Genomic DNA, 21128 nt, shown 5'->3' on the forward strand with positions numbered 1-21128 from the left:
TCCCTTGCTCCTGTGTTGTGGACTGCGCTGGTTGTTGATACTTCCCCTGCGAGAATACGAGAGGCCGTGAGAATGCTGTGATATGGCTGTGGTTTCCCTCGAACCCTTCATTCCAGAATGTGGTGAGCATGCACCTACCCATATAGTCTCACCTCTTTATTTATGATGGTGAGCTCTCCGTCCTGCTTCTCACTGCAGGGGCGCCTTAAATAGACCTGTTTTCTTCACTGGTCCATGTGCGTGGCAGCACAGACCGGCTGTGGCTGAGCCACTTCAAAGGTAAGTGTTCTTCAACAATGATTATTGTCCGTATTCTTTCGCAATGTCTTTTTTCCGTGATTATTATCCGTATCCCTTGTAATGTCTTTCCGTCTCCCCAATAAGTGATGAGAGGCCCAGCAGAATTGCGGTGCTGTAAGCGAGCCCCAACGGAGGCCTGAGGAGTTTACGATGTCCCAATAGATGGTAAGTTTGGTTCTAAGGTCAAGTGCGAGGATTGTGTTGTACGCGACCTTAGTGTAATGTCTTTATGTTGTTTCTAACCTTGTTTGTCTTTTCTCTTGCAGGGAGGGCCTGGCGAAGTCAGACGGGACGCTGCTATCGGAAGATCTGCCGGCGGCTGATGGATGCCTGGATCCGTGAGGATGCTGGCCGAAGATGGGCTCCCGAGTAAGTGTTGGAAGCCGGGTTCAGGTAAGGAAGCGCTCCGACAGCTGCTGGAATCAGGTAAGATGCGCTGCAGGCGATGATTATTGCTGGAATCAGGTAAGATGCGCTGCAGGCGATGGTTATTGCTGGAATCAGGTAAGATGCGCTTCAGACGATGGTATTGCTGGAATCAGGTAAGATGCGCTTCAGACAATGGTATTGCTGGAATCGGGGTGGATGCGCTTCAGGCGATGGTATTGCTGGAATCAGGTAAGATGTGCTTTAGGTAATGGTATTGCTGGAATCAGGTAAAATGCGCTTCAGGCGGCGGTGAGCGTTACGCTGCTATAAGCAGACTAACGCGAAGCGCTTGTATGCGGCGGGGCAGGCTTAAATAGCCTGGTTCTAGCCACACCTCTTTGCTCTGCCTTGTGGCCCCACCCTGCCACTCCCAGAAGATGCTGCACGTGCAGCCCAATGCATTCCTATGGCCACGCCCGACCTGGATGCAGGTGGAAGCCTTGCAGGGGAGGAAATAGCACTTGCACCAGAATAAAAGTGTGCAGAGCACACTTTCTCATGAGCCTGACGCCAAAGGTGCCAGGACTGGGTCCAACTGGACCCTTTATGTGATGGAACTTGTGGTCCTTGCTCTGTGGCCAAGACAGGTGGCCGATTGGAACGCCAGATACCTCAGGGATGCCAGCGATTGGAAGCGGGACAAGGAAGTGTTTCAAAATCTAATGACTCGAGGGGGACCATGCCAGGTCGACTTATTTTCATTGAGACTAAACAATTGTTACTCCGGTTCTTCAGCTGGAGACCAGACCCAGAGGCAGAGGTGACAAATGCCTTCCTGTAATCATGGGGCCACCAGACAAACTACCCGTTCCCTCCTTTCTCTATGATAGCGAGGACGCTAGCCCAGGTGGGTTAGGCCAGGACTATGGAATGAGGCTGAAAACATTATTAGCAAATCCTGGGCTCCAGGAACACACAGGGCTTATAAATCCGCATGAGCTTGATGGAGTAGCTGGTGTTTGGAGAGGAATATTCATCCCGATGGAACGGATGTAGTACATGTAGCCAATTTCTTAGCACAGTTGACAGCCCAAGGGAAGGCATACAGAACTATCAACACGGCCAGGTCTGCGATATCGGCAGGCCATCCTAGGATCAAAGGCATAGCGATAGGCGAACATCTCTTGATCTGTAGGCTAGTAAAGGGAGTAAAAATGACTAGACCTCGTAGTGAAAAATATACTCAATTGTGGGATGTCGACACAGTTTTGAGATTATTTCTATCATGGCAAGATAATCGGGCCCTATCCAGGAAGGCTATTTCAGGCAAACTAGCCATGCTACTATGTCTATTGGCTTGTAAGAGATCATCAGACGTTAGAGCACTAGAAATCAACAGGAAGAGTGTATCACCTAACAGAGTGACTTTTCTCATAACAAGAAGGACTAAGACAGGTTTGAGATCCATATCTTATGAATCTTTTCCGGGACAAGCAAAATGATGCCCGGTCAGATGCTTAGCAACATATGAGGATATAACAAGGGATGTAAGACCTCCAGGAGTATCTCAATTACTGATAGCAATTCGTAAACCTGTTAAGGCCATAAATCTGGCTAACATAGCCAGATGGCTTAGATGGGTAATGGAACAGACAGGCATTGACGCAGTAAAATATGGCGCTCACTCAACTAGGGAAGCGATGGCTACCAAGGCATTCAACATAGGGGCCAGAGTAGAGGACATTATGAGGTCGGCAGATTGGTTGAATGAGTTGACTTTTACAACTTTCTATTTTAAACCAACGGAAAGTGTGGCATCGTTAGTGGTGAGTAAACTTTGAACAAGCATTATCCGAGCCTTCGGTCTTGACATAGAATTCAGATTTTCAACACATTCTTTCCAGAAAGTCATAATTCTATTAAAGACACAGAGGCAAAGGATTATCCCACCCTATCAATCGTAATAAATGGAATGGAATGTAAAAGTACTGGAATGTTTTACATGTTTTTACTGCATTTACTGAAATGTTTGATGATGAATACATTAAAGTATTACAGTTTTGTTAAATGCACAAAAGGATAATATATAGAATTCGTGGTTGAGTTTACGACTGTCCCACCCTCTTTCGATTTATAGTCACCAGTTACTTTATGTCTCTACAGGTACAGTGGCGGACAACAAACAATCCGGTAATTGAATTCAGATCAGCATGGAACGGACAGGATTGCAAAGTTCACTGGACGCATTCTCGACTGGGCAAAGAAAGAGGAGTAGAGTAAAAAGACAGGGTGATTTATGGACAGAGACTATTATGATTGGTTGAAGTTATCATGTGGTCAGTTTAATTACCAATAAGAACAGAACTACCAAAAGCACAAAAACAATAGTTATTGTAGTTTATTGAGTTTTGCTAATCATGTTTATTGGTTTTGTACTTTGCTGCTAAACAGTAAATTTGGAATAGAAGCATAATCCTTCGCCCCCGTGTCTTTAATAGAATTATGACTTTCTGGAACAAATGTGTTGAAAATCTGAATTTCTACAGAGAAATCAGGAGACATCAATTTCCCCATGGGAATGCATTGCGGAAATAATTATTTTAAGCAGGAGAAAGTGAAAAATAACAGTATTTTTCACATAAAAATCGGGAGTGTTGGCATTTATGCATGCAGGCTTAGTGCATGTTTCTTTTACGGTCTGGCAGTGTATAGCTGCATTGTGTACCGAGCCAGGGAAGTGAAACAAGGACATGTGAAGAACTGACTAATTACAGTTCCGGGCGTCGCAGTCTCGTCCCGCGCTCGCCGACAGTAGTCCCGGAGATCTTTGCAGTACGACAGTCAGTGGCTTACCACCTGCATGGCATTTACCAAGTGCTCGACACCCGCCCGGCAGTAGTGACGCCACAGCAGTAAGCCGATCCAGAGGAGCACCGCGTGCCACCTGCTGTCACGCCACCTAGTGGCAGTTTAAAGGAACTGCTGCAGCAGCCCTGTGGCATGTGAGGTGCTTGACAGAAATGCCCAGGATAAGAGAGTTCTAAGAGCGAGACAGGCTTTACACCGAATGTCACAGTAATACTGTGAAAGTACCACGTTCAGAACGGGTCAGGCATAAGATCTCCTGTTAAAAATATCCAGGCGCAGCTCATCAAGAGCTTACAACTAATCCGTTTGGAACCCCAGGATAGTATATTAGACGGGGACAGGCTCCAAGTAAGCCTGTTGGTCACCTTTGTACGGCGCATAGCCGGTGATCCTGCATTTCAGGAAGGATTTCCTTTGCACGAGGATAATCCTCAGATTGCGATTCTCTCAGAGGAGAGTCTTTCAACCCGCTGCAAGACCCCTTATGGGGGCTCTTAATGAAGAAAGCAGCGTGGGCAGGCCTAGGGCCTTTATACAATAGATTGGATTTTCTCCAGGTCTAGGTCACCTTTGCGCAACATCCCAGGGCTGTCAAACCAAGAGACCGCAAGAGGCAGTCGCAGGAAGAACATAGGGCCAGTATCGAGCCACCATCTGCACCGCGTAAGAGGTACGCAAAGAGCAAGTGCACAAAGGGGAAAGCGCAGTGGATGTGGCAAGGTGACATACCCTCCAGCCCAGAAAAAGACCAAGAGGGCACAGACTCGCAGAGTCACAGAGAATCCAGCAGTGATGACGGGAGTTTGCACATCTCAGTGAGTTCTGACTCCCATCAAGATGGCGAACCACGCAAGGAACGCAAGAAAACAGACAAAAAGTGCGGGGAGAGTTCCCAGGCTGACACCTTCAATCCAGATTAATTGCTTCACTCGAGATCCTCAGAGTGGTAGCTTCCAGCGAAAGTTGAAAATTACTTATGCAAACGCCTGTGCACTCCTTTAAATAAACAAGCCAGGAGCAAATTGAGGGCACAGTGTCCCAGCTCCCCTCTGTTGGACAGAGTGGCAGAGACTCCGGAGGTGGAAACCCACATGTTAACATTCATGGCAAAGTACACCAAAGATTTGAAAAAGGGCATTGATTTCTCATGGAGAGCCTGTCAGTACAAGCTACTGGATGCCATGGGTCCATTGACCAAAACCTTGCAAATAAAGGAAAAGGCCAAAGGTGGCATGCCCATTGATCCACAGGTCTTAGCTGGTTTGCCTTTTAGGCAATTCCAACTGTGCGATCACTGCAGAACGCAGGTGGTCCATATTAGTAAAGATCAACCAGAAACTCTGGGAACTGGCGTCCTCTGAGGCCGTAGCAGCAGCGAAAGGGCTCTTGTTTGGCGAAGCTTTTGTCAAAGACATGTCCAGACATGTTAGCACCTTCGCCGCTCCGGATAAAGCCCAGCCATCATTGAAAAGAGTCTTCACGCCATGGGTTTTTGCCAGGGCTGCCAGAGGCTGGGGCCACTCAGCCAGCCGCGGAGGATGCCAGAGGCCCTGTAGAGGAAACAACTGGTGATAGCCGGAAGAAAGAATGTCGAATCCTTCTTCCCCTCCCACTGAAGGGGCAGAAGCCAAGGCTGGCATGGCGGCAACAGGACGCAAGTCACAAACATAGGTGAGAGTAAAGTCGCACCTGCTCAGTACAGCAGCAAGCAGCGCAATCCCAGAGATTGGTGGTAGGCTTAATGGTGGACATAGATGCTTGGCAAAAGCTTACTGCGGATTCTTGGCTCTTAGAGATTGTGCAAAGTTTTTGTCTGGAATTATTTCATGAGCCCTGTATAGAATAAAGCAAATGAGTGATTAACAGGTTAAAAAGTGATGAATCGAGAATGGAGGATGTTACTTGACTTGTACACCTCTGCAAGCAGTTGCCGAAACATGCACTAAACTTAGACAGTATAGTGCAGAATGGGTTAAAGGAACGGCGGATAAAATGTTTATGCCGTGGCCACAAGGAGGGTCACTATCGAAGGCAGTCCTGCAGAATAAGGCGACATATTTGCATGCAGCTTATACTGGTAAGAAGTTTTACAAGCGAATAGCGAGCTTAAAGCTCTGGAAAATGTACCAGAAGGAGCGAGATGAGCCGCCTCCCATAGATTGGATACTTAATATATGCAAAGAGGGGGGTGAAGAGCCCTCTCCTCCAACTGCCCCATCTGAGAATAAGAAAGATGATGGGTTATACCCATTGAGGGAGCTTAAAGCAGCATCAGGGTATGGCAACCCAGTTTATGAGTGACCTACACAAAGTAGTGATGATGGCGCAGAGAAAAATACTGAGAAAGAGATAATCTCTAAAGTCCTGAGAGACAAGGAGAGACGCAATAAGGAAAGAAGCAAGCAAGCACATCTCTAGACAAAGGAAGAGATGGAAAGGAGAAAGAGATAAAACTGATGAGATAGCGTTCTTACAGAACGAATGGATGGGTGGTCAGATTTTGCTTAAACTCAATGGTAAAGGCATCGAGGACGTTAGACAAAGAGATCAAGACAAGCAAGATTAAAAAAAAAGAAAGTGAGGAACGATTGAAAGATGAAGGGGGGAAAAGGAAAGATAAAGAGACGAGATCTGTTACATCAAGACGAGCAAGTGAAAAAACAAGAGAGAGCGGAGGAGCAAAGGAAACGTGACAATAGACAAAGAACAATTGATGAGAAGGAGCGACTAGAAAAGAGGAAGAGCAAAAGTTAAGAGAAAAAAGAATACAGAGACGAAGGGATGAGGAGATACAGAGGGCAAACGAGAGAAGGGATATGAAGAAAAAAGAGGTAGACAGAGTGAGAGAGGAAGCAAGAAAGCGAAGAGAATTTGACGAGGAGATGGAATGCAAAAGAAGCTAGAGAGCACGCTATCTTGATCGCCTGGAAAAGGAGATAAGGGATCCTGAACCACAAGTAGCATGGGAGGATATAGAGAATTTCTTTCCAGAACACAAGTCATTGCAAGGCATGTCTAAAGCAAATCTAGAAGACGAGTTTGACTCGAGGAACATTGAAGGAGCAATCAACAAAATATAAATCATGAAATGAGAGCTCAGAAAGAACTAAAGGGTAAGGGAAAAAATGATCGAATTGTGAGTACTCAGTTGTATGACACGGAGGAAGCCTCATGTAGTACGAAGCATAAAGAGCTGTCTTTAGATAGCTTGAGACTAAATAGAGATGAAGAAGAGAGAAGTTGCACGAGCTGGGCACAGGGAATGTCAGACGAAGACAGAGACACCTTCCGTGGCGAAGAGATAGGTGATGTATGGGGTCCTGAGGGATGCTTTCCTATGGATTTGGAAGATGGTCAGATTTAAACGCACTTATGCCTAGGACATCAGAACCATTGACGCCGTCAGACCGACCTAAAGGGCAACTCCATGGTGAGAGGTAGGAGTCGCCGCCATATGTAAGCAGATTAAGATCGCTACCAGGAAGAAGGCGATGTGGGAATATCATCCCTACGGTGGACAGACAAATGATGAGAGATGAGAATGAGTTTGGGGCTTCACAGTTTCCCTTATTGGAAAAGGGAGGGGCCAGACCACAGTATATACCATGGCCCCAGATGGACAAGGATAATTTAAGGTGTAAACTCCAGAGTTTAACCTCTGGTTCTGGGAAATGGATACATGAGTTAGAAAAAATGACAGGAGGAAATACATTGGCTGTAGGGGATATTAAGGGTCTCCTGATCGCCATCCTTGGTGAGAGAGCTGATGACATTTGTTCAAGGGCAGGATATACTGGTGTAACTACAGTTAACACTGCTCATGATGGAGCACCGTTCAATAACTGTAGAGCGGCAGTATTGAAAGTGCTTAGAGTACTGTGTCCAGACACGTCCGTTATGGGAGCTATAATGATGAAAAAGCTGCAGGACGGAGATGATCCACTTGTTTACATTCAAAATGTTCAGGAGGCATGGGCCTTGGAGACGCGCAAAGCTTGGGGAAAATCTATACTGGTATTTTATCATATATTGTGCCAAGGACTGCCAGAACCAGTACAAAAGCAGTTCAAGAAGTTAGTCGGTATGGAAGACAAACCATGGTCAGAAATTCAGCAGACCATTGCGCATTACTGCAGACTCCTGCAGGAAAAGAATCGCTAAAAAGACGACGCGAGAAAAGGCGAAGAGGATAAGTTAGTGCAGAAGGGGCAATGTTGACTAGTGTAGACGGATCGAATTCACAGCAGATTGCAACTATGCCGCAGGTGAATAACCAAAGGCAGTTTGATCAGAGCAAAAATGGATTTGCTCCACGAGGAAGGGGAGGATTTCAAGGATGAGGTTGGCAAGGTAATCAAGGGAATTAGCAGAATAACCGGGGAAGCTTTCAGAATAACCAAGGTAGGTTTCAGAATATGCAGAATGGTAATCAGAATGTGCAAAATGGCAGGTTAGGAGACCTCTGCCTATATGTTGGACTTTGTGGATTGACAGGGCACTTTGCTCACATGTGTAGACGTCAAGGGTTAGGGCAAAATAGCCAATTTTAAGGAGGGGTGATGTGAAATCCGCCTGCATATTCGCAGCAAAATGGAGATGGATTTGTACAGAATCAAACGATACAGCAGCAAGCGCCAAGAATGCAGCAAGGCTTGCAAATGCAACAGGTAGCAGTTAATCCACCATAAGGGCAGCCACAGCAGTCACCTATGCAGCTTCAGCAAAATACAAGCACAGGACAGTTAATAACTCCTAGAGTAGGGGGTGTCACTATCGATGACGGAATCCTTTTACGAGTAATGGAATGAGACTGTACCCACAATAGGACAGCTCACTGGGAGACCTGACGTGTTCAATACTATTCGTGATGCCAAATCCTCATGAAAAACCAGGCTAGACATCAGTATAGGAGACAAACGTTTTTCGTTTTTAGTAGACAAGGGTGCAACGCGCTCATGCATACGAGAGGGAATGTTTTCAATGTCTGGCAACCTCAGGGGTTCACAGGAGCTACAAGCAGCAGAGTTCCTTTTACTGATGAATTACCAGTCTCTATAGAAGAGTGTGACATGACGGTGCTACTGCTATATTCGATACAAACACCTGTTAATATATTGGGATGCGATTTAATGACAAAGTTGAATATGACCATTTCATTTACTGATGAAGGCATGGTGTGTTTAACACCAGGAATGCATTATTTGAACATGTGTGAAATTATTATGGCGTTTGCAGGACAAATAGCTGCAACAGCAATACCGTTAGAACCAGATGTTTTTCATTATGGAGTATGCATTTTGTTGTCATGGCTATGAGCATAGTAGGCAGAGCAATGAGAACGCCAGATGAATTTCTGTTCAGACCAAGAATACCTATGCTTGAAGAGGAGGGGCGAATCTTTCCCTTAAAGCTACAAACAGCCATAGTGCGAGGAGAAATGGCTTTGCTTGATGGAAATGATGATGAAGGCAGACAATGGTGCACAGTAATTGCAATTGTGGAGGGTTACAGATTGACTGATGTCACTGATGAAGATCTGTTTGGAGATCATCCATCTGATGACGAAGTAATATATGACATAGACATCACTTACTGGGTGAGAGCAATCAAAAGAGAAGTTCCCCAGAAGATGATGATAGCACAAAAGCGTCCTTAGTATTTCAATGAGGATATGGTGATAGTGATAGCATCATTATGGACCATCGGCCCCTATGGCATAGGCCTACTGAAGGGGGTTGGAGAAGTGAAGATCAAATTGAAACCAGGAGCAATTTTACCTCAAGCACTATAGTATCCCATATCTTGAGAGGCAGACAAAGGAATTTTTAAGACGATTTCCGCCATGATGGATCAGGGCATTTTAGTGACGTCAGAGTCACCATGTAATACCGCAGTGTACCCTATCAAAAAATCTAAGGGGGGGTCTTGGAGACAAATTCAAGATCTTAGGCTGATAAACCAGATTGTAGAGGCTGAGTTCCCTCTAGTTCCTAACCCGGCTACAATCCTATGTAATATACCTGTTGAAGCACAATATTTCACGGTGATTGACTTAAAAAATGTGTTTTTCTCAATCCCATTGCACAAAGACTTGCAGGATCTGATGTCATTCACGTTCAGACAGACTAAGTTAAAAAGCACAAGATTACCTGAAGGTATTGTGAGTCTCCATTGATTTTCAATAGAGTCCTGCAGATGAATTTAAGCAATATTGATTTAGAAAGTGTTGTGTTGCAATACGTAGACAACATTTTAGTATGCATCACCTCAGAGGAAGAGTGCAGACACGATTCTGTTCAGCTGATGATTATACTCACTAACAAAGGATATAAAGTTGACAAAGAAAACTTACAATATTGTCAACAAGAAGTGCTGTACATAGGCCAATTGATCTCACATGACGGAAAGAAGGTTACTCCTGAAAGAGCTGAGGCTATTTTGAAAACTGCAAAGCCACACACAATAAAACACATGCAGAGATTTATGGGTATTGTGTATCTATGTCAGGGCATGAGTCTTTGAATACAGCTCGTATATAAGGCCTCTATTGCAGGCTTCAAAGAAGGCACAGGCAACACAGGAAAAAATTGTGTGGACTGAGTCAGTGGAAGAAGGGTTTGACGAGTTGAAAAAAGCAATTTGCACAGATCCAATTTTAGGGATTTCCAATTATGCTGAGGAATTCGTTTTATTCTCACATACAGATGGCACTGTTATGACAGCAGTACTCACGCAGAGAACCATTTTGGGGTACACGCCCCTTGCATATTACAGTGGAATCTTAGACCCAGTAATGAGAGGTCACTTTCCATGCGAACAGTCTTTAGCTGCCGCCGCGTTCACCATAGAGAAGGCTGCAAGTATAGTGATGGGACGTTCCATGATGTTATTCGTTGAGCACGGAATCTTTGATATTTTAGAGAAACCAAAGTGAACATTAACATCTGAAAGGGCTTCTGCCTATGAGATAGTTATATCAAATCCAGCAATTAAACTAGTCTGTTGTAAAATAGTTAATCCTGCCATGTTTATAGCTGAGCCAATGACAGAAGGAGAGCCTGTACACAATTGCGCAAACTATGAAGAGTTCTATGATGAAATCCCTAGAATAAAAGAGAACGCATTAGCAGGAGGAGAGATTGTTTTCATTGATGGTTCTTCAAGGATCGATCAAAATGATGGGCAGAGATATACAGGTGCCGCTGTGGACCAGGAAGTAACAGTGTACAGTGACTCCACCTCCGTGACATTAATGGTGCACGCAGGGTTAGCACGTTGGAAAAGGAGGGGCTACCTCAGAGCGGATGTTATGGCTCAGAGGTCGACTATGCTTTGCAGGGTGCATACAGATGCACATGCTGCTATCCGACTTAAAAACAAAGGGTCACAGTATTCCTTCCAATGTGGATTGCAGCGCTTATCAGCCCCGTTCCTTAGGCATTGGAAATTGCCATGGAGACGGGCTGTTGCGCCTGTCTCCCGTATCAAGCTAGACTACAATTCCCATCATGCCCAGGTCACGTGTCTGCAGCAGCCAATGGCTGTGTAGAGCCTCGATCCCTTCATGACAAAAACGAATGCATATTGCAGAAAGCTGCTTCCAATTGAAGTTGTTTCCGGCTTTCTGAAGTTTCGCCTGCAATCCTTCTTACGAATTCTAGTGTACCGAAATTCTGCTATTGTTTCATGGACTGCTTCGGGATTACGTTCTGCTTCTTGTGAACTCCTGTGTATCGACTCATTGCCTGCCTTAAGGTTACGTTCTGCATCTTGTGAACTCCTGTGTATCGGCTCATTAGGGGTCATTCTGAGTATGGCGGTAGCCATGGAGCAATTAGCTCCATGGCTGCCTCCCATACCAGTACCGAGTCCGTTGTTGTTCAATGGGGATTTACAGGTCCATTCCGACCCTGGAGGGACCAGTAAGTCCCCATTGAACAAACCATTCCCCATTCGGGCTCAATGGGAATGGGGAGGGTGCAAATAACAAGCTCGCAATTGGCAAGCCTGTTATTTGCGCCCTGGTCCCTTAGCGGGTCCCTTAGCGGGACCCGTAAAGGATGTGTGGTCCGACCACACGTCCCTTACGGTTCCCGCTAAGGGACCTCGGAATTGGGCGGTAGGGGATTACCGGCACCAGTCTTCTTACTGGTGCCGGTAATCCCCTACCGCCCACCTCAGAATGACCCCCATTGTCTGCCTTCCCGGACTGCTTTAAGGTTACGTTCTGCTTCTTGTGAAACTCCAGTGTATCGACTCATTGCCTGTTTCACTGACTGCTTATAGCTCATGTTCTGCTGCTAGTGAAACTCCCATGCACCGATTCATTGCCTGATTTACGGACTGCCTACAGATCACATTCTGTTTCTCTTAAGTCGCCGTGTAACAAATCTTTCCTCTAAAACACGATTGCCTACTACCTCCTGTTAATAGCATGACACTCAAATCCCATACCACGATTACCTAAACTGATCCACAGCCGTCTCTGGTGATTAATGCAGACACTTCAAGACAACTGCAACCTTCTTCTAACCACAAGCCTTTTTCTGCACTACTGAAGGAGTATTGGACTCATGTGCACATTCGAACGCTCTGCTGCACGTGCACCTCCCCGGCACTAGTGCGCTTCTCGTGCCGCACGGTCTAGTTTCCCTACTAACTTTCCTTGTTTTTTATTTTGTCCTTTTGTTGTTGGGATTGTCCAAACACCTCACTACATTAACTCCAGTGGACAACATGGTAAGAACCCCTGTGCTCATTCTTGTTTATCTGATTCCTGTGTGCAGTTATCTACATCACTTCACTTCTTCCTGTTTTTTATAGAGACAACCAAAGGGCTATTTTTCCATTAAGGGAAAAGGAATTGATAGCACAGGTATATCTCAATCCTATCCTTTGGTAGTAGTAATCTCACAAATTTCCCGATATTAACCTGCTGATCATTTCTTTTCAGATGGTTTTGTGGCGGTGTGTGCTCCCCGCTCTTTTAGGTGATAGGCCCCTTTGTCTGTCTAATTGGCCAGCAAAGGGACACATCATAGAAAAGAGCTTCTTCCCTCACAGAGAGGAGGTTTGGGTTTAGACCTTAACCCGGGCTCTAGAATCAAGTCAGGACAAGAGTACCAATCTGATTCCTGTAACACCAGTCATTTTTCCGGTGAGTGACAGAATTGGAAGCCATGGAAAATGCAGACCCATTGGCTACCCTGATACAGTTGGTGGCTGATCTCAGATCCGATATGGATGCGGCAAACAATGCCATGCGTCATAGGATGGAAAGTATGCAGGAAATGTTGAGCGCCCGCTCCTTGGGGTCTGACACTTCTGGGGGAGCAGCCTCCAGTTCCGGCTTTTCTTTTCCAAGACAGGATTCAACACAAGTCCTTATGGCCACTCAATTCCCATTAGCCCCGTCAGAACGGTTTTCCGGTGGCCCCAAACAATACCGGACATTTATCAATTAGTGCAAATTACACTTCCTGTGTCGCCCGACGGCTTTCCCTAATTCAACCACAAAGGCAGCATTTGTTCTCTTGCATCTGGGTGGCACCGCTGCAGCATGGGCCAATCCTTTTTTGGAAACAAACAGCTATATGCTGTACGACTGTGACGCACTTATCACAGCCATGAATAGGGTATTTGATACCCGTTACAAGTCTCAGGTGACAGATCTGGAATTTATGAGTCTCGGACAGGGTACATCTTCTTTATTTACTTATCTGACTCACTTTAACCAACTCACAGCTGAGAGAGACTGGCATGTAGAAAATAAATCAGCTGTTTTTTATAAAGGGCTTTCAGATGAACTCAAGGACACCCTCGCAACCGTCCCTGTGGTCCCCACTGTTTATGGGGAACTATTGGATCTGGTTCTACAGATCGACGCCCGTAGAGCTGAACGCTGGGGGGAACTGAAGTATATACAACCAGCACCTCCTGTGCTTGATGCTTCAGGTCCTCAGGCCTCGGCCCCGGAGACCATGCAGGTGGAGCCCATTCGTGGGGCTTTGACACCCGCTCAATGTGAACATCGTAAGTCACACAATTTGTGCATGTATTGCGGTTCAGCTGAGCACCAACAGTGAAAAAGGTGGGAAACGCAAGAGACCGGCAGTAGATGGAGTCCCTACGCCCGGTGTGTTTTCTTTGGACTCGTTGAATACCCAAGGTATGTCTCCATCTGCACCCATCGGTCTTTCAGTGGTTCTTTCCCCTACTCCTGATGCGTCCTTCTCTGCCTTGGCTATCATTGATTCCGGGGCCACTGGTAATTACATGGACTATGATTATGCTATTAGTAACGGAATACTGGTGGTGTCCAAAGACCAGCCAGAGGCAGTACATGTTGTGGATGGCACTTCCTTGGTTTCGGGTTTGGTGACACAGCACACTTCTCTTCTTCACATGCAGACGGAAGAAGGGCATGCAGAAAAACTGTCCTTTGACTTGATCAAAGGACCCCAACTCAGGGTTATTCTTGGCATACCCTGGTTACAACACCATAATGCAGCTATTGATTGGTCAAAAAGGGCAGTGCAATTCTTGTCACCGGTTTGTAACGAAACATGTTTCCATAATATGAGTGTGTGTCCCGATTTCTCCTCAAGTGCCATGATGGCTTCCATGGCTCTCATTGGTGCCATCACCTCCAACTTCGAGCAGGCCATTCTATGGAATATTCCACATTCCGGGACGTATTTGGCAAAGGAGACGCTGAGCACCTGCCTCCTCATAGCCCTTCTGATTGCCCAATCGATTTGATTCCTGGAGCCAAGATCCCGTCGGGTAGGGTATACTCTCTCACTATACAGGAAGATAAGGTATTGAAGGAATACATTGATAAGATATTGGCCATGGGGTTCATCAGACCATCCAAGTCTCCTGCAGCTTCTCCCCTCTTTTTTTGTACCTAAGAAGGAGGGTGACCTTTGCCCTTGTATTGATTATAAGGCATTGAACGGGGTCACTGTTAAAAACCAGTATCCTTTACTGCTTATTTCTGTCTTACTTGACCAGTTAGGATCTTCTGCTATCTACACTAAATTGGATCTACTCGGAGCTTACAACCTGGTGCGCATGAGAAGTGGGGATGAGTGGAAGACTGCCTTTAAAACCTGATATGGTCTATTTGAATACCTGGTCATGCCTTTTGGGTTGTGCAATGCCCCTGTCACCTTGAATGACGTGTTCCATGATTATCTGGACCAGTTTGTGATGGTCTACCTAGACAATGTTCTTATCTACTCTCCCGTTCTTATCTACTCTCCCTCGAAGGAACTGCACACAAAACACATCTGTCTGGTACTTCAAAGGTTGAGAGACAATCATCTTTTTGTTAAAGTTGAAAAATGTGTGTTCAATTCCACGCAAGTGGAATTCCTGGGATACGACCTGACCGAGCAAGGCATACGAATGAGCCATTTGAAAGTCAAGGCTATCCTCGAGTGGCCCGTTCCCACCTCGATCAAGTCCCTCCAGTCTTGTCTCAGCTTTTCTAATTTCTATAGGTGCTTTATACATTCTTTTTCTTCCATTTCGGCTACTCTTATGGCTTTGACTAGTTCCAAACGTCCTTACCTTTGGAGTCCTGAGTCTCAGCAGGCCTTTGACACCTTGAAGGCAGCTTATTCTTCGGCACCAGTGTTGTAGCATCCAAATCCTCTCTTGCCCTACCTGGGGGAGGCTGATGCTTCTGGTTCCGCGCACGGGGCAGTGTTATCTCAGCGCTGTCCTCATTCCAAAGAGATACATAAACCCTGTAGCTTTCTATTCGAGGAAATTGACCCAGTACGTGAAAAGCTATCTCATCACGGGGCGTGAATTATTAGCAATCAAAGAGGCATTTTCTGAGTGGCGGCATCATTTATTGGGTGCACATCACTCTGTGACTGTGTTTTCGGATCACTGCAGCCTCCTGACATTTAAGTCGATGAAGTACCTTACTGCTCGACAGGCGCGCTGGCATCTCTTTTTCTCTCAGTTCAATTTCACAATCACATATCGTCCGGCTCGTCTCAACACTTGTGCTGATGCATTGTTGCACCTACATTCGGAACCTCGCAATGGTACGGAAGAACATTCCCTCCTGCTGCCATGTCGGTGGTGTGCAGGTGTACCCCACAGCTTGCCCTGAGATCTGTTATTTTGGAATGGGTTTCTGCACATGCTAATGAATGTGTGTCCCTCAATTTTATGTTGTGCAGGGTCTACCGTATATCCAAGGGCGCTTGTTTGTTCCTCCCTGTGAGGCGCATGTCTGAGATCTTGCATAGTCTCATGATTCCCTGTTGGCTGCACATCCTGGGCAGCAGAAGACCTTGGACTCCCTGCACCCTTGGGCCTGGTGGCCTTCCATGTCCAAAGATGTTGTTGACTACCTGGCATCCTGTTCCAAATGCGCTCAGTGCAAGTCTTCTCGTTCCAAGCTGGTCAGTCTTCTGCTTCCTCTGCCTGTGCCACACAAGCCCTGGTACATGGTATCCATGGATTTTATCATGGATCTCCCTCCTGTAGGTGGATTTGACACATTTTGGGTAGTGGTTGACTACTTTACTAAAACGGCTATCTTTGTACCCTGTGTCAGTCTTCCTTCTGCTTCTTCCCTGGCGGACCTTTTCCTTAGGAACGTCTTCCGATTCTTTGGTCTACCGTCTATCATTGTATCTGACCGTGGCCCGCAATTACGGCACGCTTCTGGAAAGCCTGGACTTCTGCTCTCATTATTGATTATAGATACAGTTCAGCATACCATCCGCAAACCCTTGGGCAGACGGAGAGGGTTAACGCCACCCTTGAACAGTTTCTATGATGCCTCTTCCTGAAATATCAGAATTCTTGGTTGTCCCTCCTTCCTCCTGCAGAATTCACTTACATTAACTCAGTTCATTCTGCCTCCGGGGTTTCCCCAATTTTTGCCATGTATGGTCAAAATCTACTTTCCCTGCCATTAGAACCTACTCTTCCTATAGACAATCCGGCTGCTCGTTCATGTCTTCGTGACATGGATTCCATCCATCGGGATGTGTGGCTGCACTTGCTCCGTGCCCAGAAAAGCGCTAAACTGTATGCCGATCGGCATCGATCCCCAGCGCCGGATTACAAGGTGGGGTCTAAAGTCTGGCTCTCTTCTCGGAATCTCAGGATACCGGGTAAGCCTTCCCTCCTCCCTCGGTTTGTTGGCCCATTTTCCATCACAATCATAATCAACCAGGTTGCTGTGGGCCTTTGCTTACCTGCTTCCTGGAAGGTGCACCCGGTGTTCCATGTCTCCCTTCTCAAGCCCCGCTTCCCAGCAACCCGTCTCCCTGTTGGGCCTCCTCCGGTGAAAGTGGATGGAGAGGATGAGTTTGAAGTTGCTGACATTCTTGACCTCTGTTTGCGCAGGGGTCGTACCTTCTCCCTGTTCGATTGGAAGGGTTATGGTGCCGAAGATCGGACCTGGGAGCCGCTTGGGAACATTCACTCTCTGGTTTTGTTGCAACGCTTCCATGCCCGCCAGGGGTTGCTGCTGCCTTTGGCGGTGGATACTGTTATGGCTCAGAGGTTGACTATGCTTTGCAGAGTGCATACAGGCGCACATGCTGCTATCCGATTTAAAAACTAAGGGTCACAGTATTCCTTCCAATGTGGATCGCAGCGATTTTCAGCCCCGTTCCTTAGACATTGGAAATTGCCATGGAGATGGGCTGTTGCGGCTGTCTCCCGTATCAACCTGGACTACAATTCCCATCATGCCCAGGTCACGTGTCTGGAGCAGTCAATGGCCGTGTAGAGCCTTGTTCCCTTCATGACAAAAACGTATGCATATTGCAGAACGTTGCTTCCAAATGAAGTTGTTTCTGGCTTTCTGAAGTCTCGCCTTCAATCCTTCCTTTGAATTCTAGTGTACCGAAATTCACTTTGGGATTACGTTCTGCTTCTTGTGAACTCCTGTATATCGACTCATTGCCTGCCTTCCCGGACTGCCCTAAGGTTACGTTCTGCTTCTTGGGAACTACCGTGTATCGACTCATTGCCTGCCTTCCCAGACTGCCTTAAGGTTAAGTTCTGCTTCTTGTGAAACGCCTGTGTATCGACTCATTGCCCGTTTCACGGACTGCTTCTAGCTCATGTTCTGCTTCGAGCGAAACTCCTGCGCAACAATTCATTGCCTGATTTACGGACTGCCTACAGATCACATTCTGTTTCTCTTAAGTCCCAGTGTAAAAAACCTTTCCACTGAAACACGGTTGCCTACTACCTCCTGTTAATAGCACGACACTCAAATCCCATACCACGATTACCTAAACTGATCCACAGCCCCTTCTCTGGCGATTACTGCGGACACTTCAAGACAACTGCAACCTTCTTCTAACTAAAGCTTTTATCTGCACTACTGAAGGAGTATTGGACTCATGTGCACATTCGAACGTTCTGCTGCACGTGCACCTCCCCGGCACTAGTGCACTTCTCGTGCCGCCCGGTCTAGTTTCCCTACTAACTTTCCTTGTTTATTATTTTGTCCTTTCGTTGTTGGGATTGTCCAAACACCTCACTACATTAACTCCAGTGGACAAGACGGTAAGAACCCTATGCTCATTCTTGTTAATCTGATTCCTGTGTGCAGTTAGCTACATCTCTTCTTCCTGTTTTTTATAGAGAGAACCAAAGGGCTGTTATTTCATTAAGGGAAAAGGAATTGATAGCACAGGTATATCTCAATCTTATCTTTTGGTAGTTGCAATCTCACACACTTCCCGGTACCTGGTATAAACCTGTTGATCTTTTCTTTTCAGCTGGTTTCGTGGCGGTGTGTGCTCCCCGCTCTTTTAGGTGATAGGCCCCTTTGTTTAAGAGCTTCTTCCCTCACAGAGAGGAGGTTCGGATTTAGGCCTTAACTCGGGCTCTACAATCAAGTCAGGACAAGAGTACCAATCCGATTCCTGTAACACTGGTAACACTTGTGTAGGGTGATATATTGTATGAAGTAGCGTAATGTAGTATGCCATATGGAGGCAATGTAATGGAAGTTAGAATGTAGAACGGGGCTAGGATTTGTGGAATGTTGCGGGCTGGAAAGGAGTAATTTAGGGGTTGACATTAAAATGTTACAGATGCAGTTTGCGGTCCGTTGTTTCTTTACAAGATATTAATGAAAGACAAGTATAACATTTGGCGACGAGGAGGAAACGTGCCCCATAAGGTTGGGAAAGGCAAACGGAACCGGAAAACAGAAGGGAAAGGGACAATCAGACAAGAAGTGCACTGTCAAAGAAAGTAAACAAGAAATGCGGTAATGCATATGTTGCAGCAGCTGTGGGGCATATAAAGACTTTAAAATGCAGTGGGTGAATGGTGACGAGATAAATCATAATTCAAAAGGAAGGCGAATCATGCTGGGAGGAGAGGCATTGTTTGAATAAATAAACGGAAACTTACTTGAGGCGCGGGGTGCTTCACTGTATCGAAGGACCGGAGAAGGGCGACGTATGAGATTACCTCTGGAAAACATTAGAGAAAGGGACCCATGTATGTGGGAAAATGTGGCGCCATCTTGCAGAACCGAAATAAATTAGGTTGGCATGACAACGATACGAAATTAAACGGAAGAAATACAATGAAATAGCACGGTGAATGCGTGATATATAGAAGGCAGTACACGCTAAAGAACTTGAATTGAGGAGATATATGTTCCATGTCAAATTAAGGAAGCATATTATTGAAAGGCACACGCTGCATGCAAATATTAAAAGAAGTTACAAGGCAAGTGTAAGCAAAACAAAATTAAATACTGACATAGCACTCGTATAAAGGCAATGTGACACACTGAATGAAGAATATGATGTTGATCAAATAATAAAATTGTGTTATTTCATAGGTGATCACATACAACTGAGAGCAACAAATAAATGCAAACAGAAATAAAATAAAACAGAACACAGTGCACATGTCGTAACTTGACTCGTTGTGAAGAATATATGGGCCTCTGTCCCCAAGTTCCACACGGAGAGAAGAAAAATCACTCCCCGTGCGAGCCTTGAGGCCGCAGGTGGTTGTTGTTGTTTTGCAGGAACAGACGCCGCCGAGGACCCCAGAGCTGTGGAATGAATTAGGTATTAGTACAAACAAACACAGTACTGTCAACAATGTAACTGTTATTGAAATAGGTCTTACCCAAGGGTTATATTCTAACTTCCAGTAACTCTGAGGCTGTGGTGCAGGGAAGCGTCGGTAATCCTTCAAAGCCAAGACGCCAGAAACCCAGCGCTGGCTACCACCTGATGATTCTTGGAAGTATTCTGAAAACTGTGGTAACGTAGCAGTTCGAGGAACTCTGGAGAGCGTAGAATACTTGACAAAGCAGGTAAGGATAATCCAATCAATCCATGAAACGTGAGCTAAAGTCAAAAGGTCTGTAAATCCAAGCAGTCAGACCAGACGTCCTTTGCGGGTCCCGCAAGGGGACCAGGGAGCTAATAACGGGCCCGTTAATAACAGGCCCGTTATTAGCTCCCTCCCCATTCCCATTTGAGCCATAGGTGGGCTCAAATGGGAATGGGTTTTTTGAATGAGGAATTACCGGGTCCTCCAAGGTTGGAATGACCCGGTAATTCCTCATTCAAGGAACCCGGACCCGAGTTTGGAGGCAGCCATGGTGCTAATAGCACCATGGCTGCCTCCAAACTCGTAATGAGGCCCTATGAGAGAGTGGACACTCAAGCAGCAAACATGGAAAATCCGAAGAGACTAGACACCATTGCTGCTATGGGTCAAAATGTACAATGGCTGAGAAGATATTCTAATATGCCACCTGGATCACTACCATCTCGTCAGGAGAGGTGGAATATCAATCGCAGAGGTCCTTTGGAAAGACAGTGTTACAGGAGTGGATTTGAATTCCCATACAGGGGTCAGTGCCCTGCTCTGGGTCAATTATGTTTGCGATGTGGGCAAGAAAATCACTTTCAAATGATGTGCTGGGAAAAGATGCCGCTAGTGGCTGCATATCGACCTGATATACATCCAACGCCAAATCGAAGATATGATGTCCAAAGGAGCTCTAATGCAAAGGCATATCCAGGAAAACACTTGATGACATTTCAGGGTCCGCCTTCAAAAACAAATCAACAGGTCCTCCCTAGATTTGTTAGAGCTATGGACGATCTACAGATAGAAGTATTAGAACGAGGTTGTCATGACCACGGGCGAGATTTTAAGTGTTAATTCCCAAAAGAAAACCTTGAAGGGTTGGTACTTAGCTTGGCATGATTGGGTGATGGCTTTAGATAAGGTTTAACACTGTTTCCCACTGAAGAGATATGACTTATTGGTTCCCTATCATGGCCGTCCGTTTTATGCCTGTAAACTAATCTTGTAGGTATATGCATCCTACTTAGTCTCCCTTATTAGCCCCGCCCCCCTGGAGGTCTGCGCTTCGTGTTCTTGACTGCAGCCGCAGTGCAACGCTTACCGCGGTTCCTAGTTACTTCAGCCTTTCCCTGTCACAGAATTTCTGAAGTCCTTTTAGTGTTTTCCCCATATTTCCAGCTTATTAGTTTCCCCTTTTTTTGCCCTCCGAGTCATTATCTTCCCGTCCGCAGTTTTCAGGATTC

Source organism: Ambystoma mexicanum, chromosome 1p, assembly GCF_040938575.1.
Source record: "Ambystoma mexicanum isolate Mex_15411 chromosome 1p, UKY_AmexF1_1, whole genome shotgun sequence".
NCBI classification, from domain to species: domain Eukaryota; kingdom Metazoa; phylum Chordata; class Amphibia; order Caudata; family Ambystomatidae; genus Ambystoma; species Ambystoma mexicanum.